This window comes from Callorhinus ursinus, unplaced genomic scaffold (genome assembly GCF_003265705.2).
Source record: "Callorhinus ursinus isolate GAN/ISIS: 27379988/994484 unplaced genomic scaffold, GSC_fseal_2.0 scaffold1, whole genome shotgun sequence".
Classification (NCBI taxonomy): domain Eukaryota; kingdom Metazoa; phylum Chordata; class Mammalia; order Carnivora; family Otariidae; genus Callorhinus; species Callorhinus ursinus.
In genome coordinates this window covers 111,463,613-111,475,229 of record NW_027397063.1, presented here as the reverse complement: position 1 = coordinate 111,475,229, position 11,617 = coordinate 111,463,613, and the positions used below count along the sequence as shown (strand labels likewise).

The 11,617-nt window shown below is 42.6% G+C and overlaps 1 pseudogene; it reads right to left on the bottom strand.

The window, feature by feature from the left end:
• Positions 1-7,096: 7,096 nt before the first annotated feature.
• LOC112822606 (ADP-ribose pyrophosphatase, mitochondrial pseudogene) lies at positions 7,097-8,167 on the bottom strand (annotated as a pseudogene).
• Between the last annotated feature and the right edge of the window lie 3,450 nt (positions 8,168-11,617).

Genomic DNA, 11,617 nt, shown 5'->3' with positions numbered 1-11,617 from the left:
CTTGAGTCATGCTGTCTGGGGACCATAATTAGTAAACTGCCTAGTCAGAAAAAAAAGGCATAAATGCAGCTTTTCTTAACTTCTTCCTCCAAACACTCATTAACACTCTTCTTTAAACTTGAGGCCTCAGTGAGAAGGATTACCACAAGAAAGTGTTGCCTCAGGAGGAATTCCAGGGAGAGACTGAAAAGTTTGTGAGGGTTAGACATGTCTATTGCTTTAGGGTCCACCAACCCTGGGGCTACCCCCTCCCTGGACTAAAAGATACTTCAATTATTTTTAATTCGGATAATATTAAAGTTTTCAAAACTCTAGGCAATAGAGATTAGCCAAAGGGTATCACATGCCTTTCAATTCTGTCAAATGCAAAATCCAAACAATATCTTGCTATAACTTGCATCCTTCCCAACCATTTCCTTAAACAGCAGAATATTCTCTGATCTAAAAGTTCTTGACCCCAGATCTGACGTTTCTCTCTTAGTGACAGAGCCAGTAACAAAGGGGTTACCTACAATCTATAGCTGAAGCCCCGTAAGCTCAAGCAAATTGTTCCAGGAAAAGGTGGACTTGAATGACATGACCTTTTGTATTACTTTTTCTGGGCAAAAACTGTGGGTTCAAGACAAACTCCAGTTGCAACTTTCTTTTGCTTTACTTGGGAGTCAAAGGAACACATTTCTCTTTAATTTATTTATTACTTTCTGTAGAGCAATAAAAGCCAAATACAAATTCCTTTTGATATAAACTTTGATATAAACATTTATGTCAAATGGTTAAATAGGTAGGATTTCTAAACAAAGGAGCTTTAAACAAGAGAACGAGAATGACGTCTTCTTCCCCCAGTGTGGACATGCAGCAAACCTTCTGAGCTAGGGTACAATAGCTTTGGTCTACTGTATCTAAGGACAAGAGTTTAAAATTATTAATACTAGGAGCACCTGAGTGTCTCAGTCGGTTGAGCATCCAACTGTTGATTTCAGCTCAGGGTTGTGGGATGGAGCCCTGCATAGGTCTCCACACTCAGGGGGGAGTCGGCTTGAAATTCTCTCTCTCTTTCTCCCTCTGCCCCCACACTCTCTCTCTAAAATAAATAAGTTTTCAAAATAAAATTATGAATACTATATGTTCTTATAAGAAGGAAAAATCATAGATAGCCATACCAGGAGTTTTAGGCCCTATCCTGGGGGTCAACTAAAGAGCTCACATAATACTAGCAATAGCCTTTGGCTACTACTACCACAAACCGCCATTTACACCTCAGGAGCTGTCATGAAAAATCTCATCTTTCTAAAGCATTTGGTAGCAAATGACATACATGGTATGTTCCAAAAACAAATATAAATTTGCTTATAAATGATCAAGGAAATCAATCTAGTCCTTTTTGTAGAAATCAGGCCCCCCTATTTCTGTGTGGCACACTCTACTCAGGGTCCCACTCATGGGTATGTTCTGTTCACCAGCAGAAACACAAATCAAGGCACTCAACTCTCCGGCCCTAGCAATGTCTCTAAAATCACAGTCGTCTGAAAATTCCAGTGCCAACCAAAATGAATTAGGTCTACCTCAACACTCTCTCCCACTGGTTACAGCTAAAAATTCAGACAAAATACAAAAAGCAACCACTCGCAGACTCTGAAAAGTTGACAAAACTAAGTAGATTAAGGAAGGGAGCCAACATTTAAAGAGTGATCCACATCAGGAGATGAGTTCCCTAGCTTTTCTTCTGACTTTGACCAAGGGGTGGTCCCAGAGCAGAACTGTGCAGCAGACTAGGATCCTAAAACAGAAAGAGAAAACCAGAGCAGAGGACCCGGAAATGGGTCCCTGGAAGCTAAAATAGTACAGAGAAAATCTTAAGAGAAGAGAGTGTTGGAGAAGAGGATCGCTTTATTCTGTTGCAAGTCCCAGGGTCACCTCTAAGCTATACATGCACAAAGATCAAACCAAAGCACATAGCAAAGACTGAAATCTAAACTTCAGTATCACCCACTGCCCATGTTCCAGAGAGGCACATGCCTGGAATAGATCCAAAGCAGCTTAACAAAAGCTTTGAAAACCAGATTACCATTGGAACCACTGCCCCCAGATGACAAGAGAGAACTTGCCGTTTGCACCCAGTCAGACTGATTGCCTGCTAAAACAATGAAATCAATATTCTCCAGAGAATTTAAAAGGACTCAAAGATTCACAATGTAGTGTTTCAAATGTCCAAAATACAATTAAAAAGTATTCAACATACTAAGAATGTGACCACTTCTCAAGAGAAAATCCAATCAACAGATGCCATGTCTGAGATGATCCAGGTGTTGGAATCATCAGAAAAATACTTTAAAAGAACCATTATAAACATGCTCCATGACATAAAGGTAAACACTCTTGAAATGAAATGGAAAGGTAGACATTCTTAGCAGAAAAATAAAAACTATTTTTAAAATGGTGTTATACTTAACTAATGAATCATTGAACACTACATTAAAAACTAATTATATACTATACAGTAGCTAACTGAACATAAAAAAATACTAATAAGAAATATATATTTACACATTTTAATGTATTTTTGCCTGTGCATTATACTGCAATAAAAATGGTTAAAGCATGAAAAAATGGAAATTTTAGAACTAAAAAAGATAATATGAATATGTGAAATTGAAAAGTCCCTGAATGAGCTCAGAAGAAGAGTGAAGATGACAGAAAAAGAGTGAAAAAATGTAAAAATAGATCAATTGAGATTACCTATCTAAACAACCAAAAAATAAAATACCTTAAAAAATGAATATGGCCTCAGGAACCTATGAGACAGTAACAAAGGTTTATGACATTTATGACATCAGAATGCCAGAATTAGAAGAGAAAGAGATTAGTGCAGAAAAAAAAATTTGAAGAATTAATGACCAAAAACTTACTAAATTTTGTGAAAGATATGGAAACAAACCTCTCCCTATGAATGGGCACAGGATGGAAAGATATTTATGGTCCATGTGAATGCTCATCAAACAACATCCATTACAGAGGAAACTCTTCATCACATAGACAAGATTAAATGTTCTGTGGATATGAATCACCCCAATGTTAGCACAATAGATGTACAAAATGGGCATGTTCGCAGAGATGGCAGCTCTAAATAGGCTCAACAACATAGACTCCTCCTCCCCAAGGCTGACTTAGTTACTACTATTACCAAAGGTCTAACTTGCCAACAGCAGAGCCCAACCCTGAGGCCCTGGCATGGCACAATTCCCTAAGGGGACTAGCCAGCCACCCAGTGGCAAGTTGATTACATTGCACCCATTTCATCATTGAGTGGGAGCAGTATGTCCTCACTAGACTAGGTATATATTTGGATATGAATCTGTCTTCTCTAACTGTGATACTTCTGCCAATTTGGCAGTTTCTTAAAAAAGGAAACATACTTTTACCATATGATTCAGCAACTGCACTCCTTGGTATTTACCCAGAGGAACTGAAAACATGTCCACACAAAACCTGCACATAGACGTTTATAGCAGCTATATTCATATTTGCCAAAACTTGAAAGCAACCAAGATGTCCTTAGCAGGTGAAGGGATAAATAAACTGGTACATCCAGACAATGGAATATTATTTGGTGCTACAAGAAATGAGCTATCAAGCCATGAAAAGACATGGAGGAATCATAAATACATCTTACTAAGTAGAAAAGGCCCATCTTAAAAGACCATATACTATATGATTATAACTATATGACATTCTGGAAAAGGAAAATCTGTGGAGATGATAAAAAGATTAGTGGTTGCCAAGAGTTCGGAGGGAGGAAAAGATGAATAGGAGGAGGACATAGGATTTTTAGGGTAGCAAAACTACTCTGTATGATACTGTGTCATGGTGGATACATGTCTTTACATATTTGTCTAAGCTCAGAGAATATACAACACTGAGAATGAACCGCAATGTAAAATATAGACTTTGGGTGATAAGGATATATCAATGCATATCCACAGTAGCTGCAGAGGCAGGCCTAGGGAGGACAGGAGAAGTGAGCCAGAGACAGAAAAGGACAGAGTGAAAATTCTTGCCTCCCATTAACCAGTGGCATCACCACTTGTGCCCTCACTCACCTCAACTTAAAATACTTCCTTCTTCACCCCCCTTATCCAGGCAGATATGGGATCCTGGTGCATCTTCCATCCTGATATCTCTGGCACCTCTGTCTTCCTTGCTTTTTCATTACCACTTCTCCTGGTCACGACCATATCAACTTATGCCTGAACCACTATAGAACCTGCTATGCCATGTCCCCAGCACTAGGTCCTCACACTTCTGTGCACAATGACTGTCTTGAGTTAGGTTTCCTAGAGCCTAATACAGGGATTCTTGTTCAAGTGGTTTATTGGAAGCATACTCTCAAAGAAGGGAGATGAGGAATGCAGGATGACGCAAAGGAAGGAATTAAGCTAGTATATGGTCTAAGCTTGATCCTGATCCCTAAGTTCAAGGGCACCAACATGAACAAGAGATTTGTGCAGGGCACCAATGGCATCCACTACAATGACCCTCCCAACAACCTTACTTGACTTCATCATGTCTTTGATTAAAGTGTCAGATGACTCCAATGGCACTGGGCTGGGGTGGGGACATATGGCCCTAACTCTCCATCTTCATGTAAGACCACCATGGTCTCAGCCAAATCAGATCAACCTCCTAATATCTCTGTCTCTGTCTCCTCTCTCTGGTGTCTCTCTCATTGACAGAGGTAAAGTAGGCTAGTGAGTGGAAGCAATCATCCAGATAATTCCATTTCCTAAACCATTCATTTTAGAGTGATCCAAACCACCTTGTGTGGGGTGGAGCAAACAAAGCTGATGAGAGCATCCCCTCCTCTGTCACTTTGACTCCGAAGATGCTATCACTGAGGCCGTTTTCTTGCTTCTAGCCTGATGAACTTGGAGAAGGTGGCCTGACACATGAGTGGACCCATCAGGCTACCAGGCGTGACATCCCGGCCCGATATTCTTTCATCCCACATGTCTAATTGGGCTTCATCATGATCACAACTTTCTCAGGAGGATGGGAGCTAATGCAGTCTGATGGAAATCAGAAGGTACTGTCAGCTCCCATCTCTGGGGCCTCAGGACCATGTTAACATGCTGATCCTAGACCAAGGCCACAGCCTTGCACAGGGGCATCATGCTGAAAGCAGACAGTTTCGGCCATGCAGAGCCATCATTTAGACATGTCAGCATGCCAAGCAGAAAAGTACAGGTACCCTGCATCAGGAGGGACAAACCTGTCTGCTGGGCTGGCCATTCAGCCCTGCATCTCTGGCATCAAATGCCTACATAGCACTGCCCAAATTTTAACAATCACAGCTTCCCTTTTATAAAGTGTATTTCCTGAATCCTTGTGCCATATCATGCAGTGGATGCTGTTCCCTTTTCACAGGGTGGAAACCTGAGACTTGGGGAGATGAAGCCACCTGCTAGCTCCCCTAGGAATGGAGATTCACATTCAATCCTATTTTTTTCTTCTCACCATTCTACGCCTGAGAAAAGAAAACACAATGGAAGAGGAAACAGAAAGGCTCAGACAAGAAGAACTAGGTCCATGTGATTCTTCTTAGCCCAGGCAAGAAGGAGGCAATGTAACGGGGTTTTAATGGCCCCATCACTGCCTTTCCACATTGTTCTTCATGAAGTGGGGATGAGAGACGGTGTCTTTGTACAACTTTGGGGTCCAGGGAAGGAAGGCTGGGGGATGCCTGTCACAGGAGGGGAACAAAGGCACAAAGTGTGGGATGTGCCTCAGTGTTTTCACAGGGTCGAAGCTGGAGGAGAGCACAACAGGTAAACAGGTTAGCAGAGGCATGCGAAGCAGTGCCAGACAGGAAGGAGCATGGAGGGAAAAGCACAAGTCTTCGATGGGGGCTGGCAGGACTTCCAGAAGGGGAGATACTGGCCACTGTTCCTTCCCCATCACCAAGCACAGCACCTGGCATATACAAGACAATAAATGAGTAAATGAAGGGAGAATTCTGGCGATACAGACAAAGATGTAGTTGCTGGAAGATATCCTGCTGAGAGCCAACCCCATTTATCACAGCACTTACCAGAGAAGATTCTTCTCCAGACAAGACGGAACTGGGGTTGTCACTTCCCTAAAGCAGCAGGCCTGTTCTGCAAGTCAGGGCTCAGGCCAGCTGCTTGCTCTGGAGTCCTGTCAGTTGTCTCCTACCACCCTTAATGAGATGTGATTGCTGAAGGGAAGCAGCTAATTGCATGATGTTTTATTAATCCTTTCTCCATGAAATATTAATTGTGAGCTTTAACAAATACAAAGATCTGTCTGCTTTTTAATGGCTCGGGTTTGCATCTCTCCAGATGACTCTCTGAGAGTTTCCTGTTGGGAGACGATGGTGACAAGCATGATGCCAGATCGTGTAGAAGGATCACAGCTGACAGCCCAAAACAGGATGTCAAAAACTCTTCCCTCCGTGAGCTGCTCTGCCCAGCAGCCAGACCTCTGTCCATGGTTCACGAAAAATACTTGGTGACCTGCAATGAATGTCCAAATACCCAGCCCACCGTGGGCCAAAAAGAGGTAGGACACCTGCAAGAGGAAGCTATGAGCACCAGCATAGTAAAGATTATGTTGTGACACTTAGCTCTTCCTTCCTCTCTTCTCACTGAGATTTGTTCAACCTGGGAGGAAAAGCATCAAAGAGAAACATGAACATTAAGCCAGATGCGTGAATTCTGAGGGTGGTGGTTCCCAGAAGCAGGACAAAAGAGACTAGATTCCAGGGAGGGACTGGGACAGCTGCAAGCAGCTTTATGAGGAGCTTCAGCCCACTTCCCACCTATTCCTGGAAGGCTGCAGAGGGATACTTGCTGGCCTGGGGCCAGGACCCAAGCATGTATCTCCTCAAAGGGGTTTCTTTTTTTTTTTTTCTATGGGTGACTATAAATATATCTTTATTCAGATTATGATTCTTCAAAGACCATCAGTTGTTTAGAGTTGGTTTAAGCTATGCTTAAATAGAATACATACAAAATGATTGTTTATATTTCTTTTGATTAGAAAGCAGAAAATTCTGTGTTGCATTTCACCATATTTACTAATTTTATTCTGATGTGAACCTTCTAAATGCAAATAGCTCTGAAAGTGAATAAAATAATTTCCAAGTGACCGACCCTGCCCTCCTGTAGGATGAGCTCTGTGATACCGCCTTCTTTTCAGCATGCACCCCTTTGCTGGCCTGTGGCTCCCACAGCAATGCGGGCTACAACCCGCAGCACTCAGTTTCAGAGTCCTCACTCCAGTGTGCATCTCGCTTCTCGGCCACAAGTTTGATAAATTGAGAGTGACTGGCATAAAGCTGGAGTCGATCACTGATGTCCACCCATTTCACTTTTCCAGCATCATCTCCAGCTTCTAGGGTAAGGTTATCCATTATCTCACCTGTTTCATCATGGTAGTTCACAGCTTCTGTCTCCATCCATGCATTATCAGTGTTTCGAGGATCATCAACATATCCCTTATATATCACTAGATGTTCCTGGCTGAAGAGTTTGTGCAACTGTTCCTCTAATTCTCTCTTCTCCGCACCGGATTTCTGTAAGGAGTTGAGAGCTTCTTCACCAAACTCTCTATTAAGTGTAACACTAATCTTCTCTCCTGGATCCACCATCCCCCCTGGGATTGCCCATGCCCCACAGTCTTTCCTTTTTATTGCCACAAACTGTAAGCAGTTTCTGTTTTTCCCAGAAACGGGGTGGGTGATTTTATTTCCACTTCTATCCCTTTTCCACCTGGTTATGATGGGATCTGCAGCATGATTTGGGCCCCATCGCCCCAGAAGCCCCCGGCCAACCAGTCCTGTCTGTCCTGCAGGATTTCTGGGTCTTCCATTTTCAATCTCATACAAACCATTCTGGCTCTTTCTCTCAACATGCCCATCCTTTTCATTAAACTTGGGAGAGAAGTTACTTTCACTGATCTGAGGATCTGCCCACTTCGGTCCTGCCAAGACAGAGACTGCAGTGTATTCCACAGGATTATAGTCTTGCCGCTCAACAAACCAGCCTGCTTTCTCATTAGGAACTTGGCTGCGTTGGACTTTGGAACCCGGGTAAGGAGATGTCCGAGGCTTGTTGTGGGAATTCTCTTCGGCACCATTAGAACTAGACATGATGTTCGAGCTAAGGTGAAACCCACAGGATGAAAATGTGTTTCTGTTTTTGTTTTTATCGGCAGGAAGGAGTTACAGGCCCCCTCAGGTGGTGAACAATGGGTGTCCTAATCCTATCTCCTCAAAGGGGTTTCTGCATGAGTGGAAGAAGTAGGAATGGCCACTCTCCTGAACTATCCCTCCAGCCAAGACCGAGCATCAGACACAGAGGCTAGTTCCACAGAAATAGGACAGATGGTTCCAGGGCCACGTGAGAGGATGCCCAGCTTGGCAAAAGGATCCCTGGGATATACCGTCAGGAGCCAAGGGGAGGAAGCCTACCTCTCTGACAGGCTCCCAAGAGATGCAGGGGCCCTAAAGTGCACTCATCACTGTCACCAAGACAACTAGTAAAGGCCTTAGCAATGGCTAAAGCCAGCTTGAAGCAGAGTAGTGTCTGTGACACTAACCATGGCAGACATGGAGGAAGCTAAGGAGGGAGACTTCAGCTCTCCAAATCTCTCCCCATCCCCAAACCCCCGATGAAATGCATTTGGGGGGAGGGGGGTCAGCGTAGGACCAAATCACATACCCCCTCCTCAAATCTAAAAAGGCAGGGCCATAGCTCTAAACTGCACCAGAGAAAGAGAAGAATCTGTCCAAAAAGATTGAGATCAAAGTTTTTAAAATAATAAATAGGAATATGCTTTGACTTCTAGAATGAATAGAACCTGGCCCATAGGTCTTTGTCCTATTGTTAGAATAGGACAAAGACCATGTTTACAGATTCAAAAAGGGACAAGGGGCACTCCAAGAAGTAGATTTCCTTGATACTCCAAGTGTGGTCCACAGACCAGCAACCCTGGCTTATTAGAAAAGCAGAATTCCTGCCCCTAGCCCAAACCAACTGAACCAGAATCCGCATTTTAACATGGCGATTCATAAACACATGAAAGTTGGAGAATCACAGGTACAGTTGGATGAAATAAAACACTGGATATTTATATCTCAGTAAATTGAGATTCCTCAATGAATTGATTACATTAGACAAGATCTGTTTCTGTTGCTTGGAATCAAAAACCCTAAGCTGAAAAAGAAATCGTCACTTCTTACTATGAATAACGTGCCTCCCAGGATCAGGCCTTCTCAAGGTAATAAGGGGAAGAAGTTGGTCTTAGAGAACATTGAAGCTGTCTTTGAGCCTTTCTTTTTTTTTTTTAATATTATTTTATTATGTTATGGTAGTCACCATACAGTACATCATTAGTTCTTGATGTAGTGATCCACGATCCATTGTTTTCATATAACACCCAGAGCTCCATGCAGTCAGTACGTGCCCTCCTTAATACCCACCACTGGGCTAAGCCATCCCCCCACTCCCTCCCCTCTAAAACCCTCAGTTTGTTTCTCAGAGTCCATAGTCTCTCATGGTTCATCTCTCCCTCTGATTTCCCCCCCTTCATTTTTCCCTTCCTTCTCCTAATGTCCTCCATGCTCTTCCTTATGTTCCACAAATAAGTGAAACCATATGATAATTGACTTTCTCTGCCCGACTTATTTCACTTAGCATAATCTCCTCCAGTCCCATCCATGCTGATGTAAAAGTTGGGTAGTCATCCTTTCTGATGGCTGAGTAATATTCCTTTGTATATATGGACCACATCTTCTTTATCCATTCATTGTTGAGGGGCATTTCAGCTCTTTCCAGCTATTGTGGACATTGCTGCTATGAACATTGGGGTGCATATGGCCCTTCTTTTCACTACATCTGAGCCTTTCTAATGCCCAGTGCTTTCATCCGATTGCTCCCCAGGTCAGAGCACATTCCAGACCCCACCCACCCAGGGTCACCACAGGGCCACAAGGATGTAACTGCACAATTCTGGAGTGCCATGGTCTGAATCAACATGGCAGCCCTCTTCACCCTCCTGGAAGCCTGATCTCCCTAACACTGACCTTTGTAAAAACCAAAGAGTAAAATCCATGTCAGAATTAGACCACAAAATTGCATTTCTCAGCTCAGATTTCTCTCCCATACAGAGCTGCCGACACCCCAAACTCCCTTTCCAGCAGCCCCCAGGGTATCTCACGCATGTGCATGAAGTCTCCTCAGTCACCCTTTGGAGTCTGCCATGTTGCTTTTCTCTACGCTGGTTCCCTGCAGTGCTCCCTGTAGACACAAAGCACAGCAGTGTGCTCAGTGGAGCTGCACTGGAGGGCTTTAATGTTTTTTAATTGATGCATAATTCATATGCAATGTTATGTTAGTTTTGACAGAAGGTACCTCTCCCTGTAACCTGGGCACAGGCCTGCAGGGGAGAGGCCAGAGGACAATCCTAATTGTGGATCCCAGGGTGTTCCCCAATCACTCCCATTCATTTCAAAGGATGCATTGTTTTCTTAAAAATATATATTTGGGGGCAGGTTCACCATTGTTATTCAGCAACCAACCACACTGCCTGACACAGGATAGATGCTCAACCAATGCTTATTGAATGAATAAATAGAAAACTGAATTTGTTAAATAAATAACTTCCCATTTTCAGCAAATCTCAACCACTCTTAGCCTTGGTTTCTATATCTGTATAATGGAGATTAGAGTATCTAACTGAGATGGTTTTCGGGAAGCTAACCCCTATCTATAAAAATGCCTACCACAGGACTTTGAACCAAGTAGACTTTCAAAAATATTTGTTTCCTTATTACTTATGTAATGTTGGTGAAGTGGTATCAGTTGCAAATCTTACATAGTGTTCATTAAATGCCAAGTAAGACCGAAAGAGGCACTTTTCTCTTACTTTGTCTGATAAGCACTTTTCTCTTCTTGGTCTGCTTGATGCAACAGAATGTTACTTCCTCTCTGATGCCTTCTCCAGCCATAGCACCTTTCTTTGGTACTATTGGCCCTGCCTTCTCTGTGTTACCTTGGCACTTTATGAGGACCTCTACTAAAGCACTTAACCACATTCTCTATACCCAGTCCTTTATGATCATGACCTTCTGAGGGCAGAGCCCTGTCCTTCACACCTCTGCAGGTGCCACACTTGAATGAATGGTTGAATAAATGAATGAATAAACAAATGGTCTCAGTTCTCCTCTCTGCTCTCCACTAGCTTTTTATGTTGAAAAACATACATATTCATTTTGAACATGTGCTCTGAAATCTGACAGTCCTGAACTTGAACCCAAGTTGGGCAAATTTCTTAACTGCTCCATACCTCCACTTCTTCATGTGTAATGTTAGGGTTAATAACACCTAACTCTCAAAAAGTTCGGGGAATTCGGTTATATTGTATATGTTAAGTGGTTAAAACAGTGTTGATCATTTATTAAATGCTCCATCAATTGAAACTATTATTCATACCTGGTGTACTAATGTGCATTTAGATGTGAATGGTAAACGAATTCTCAATTTGCTTTCATCCCTAGAGTATTTATAAAGTTCACCTCAAGTATCCTAAATTAAATATA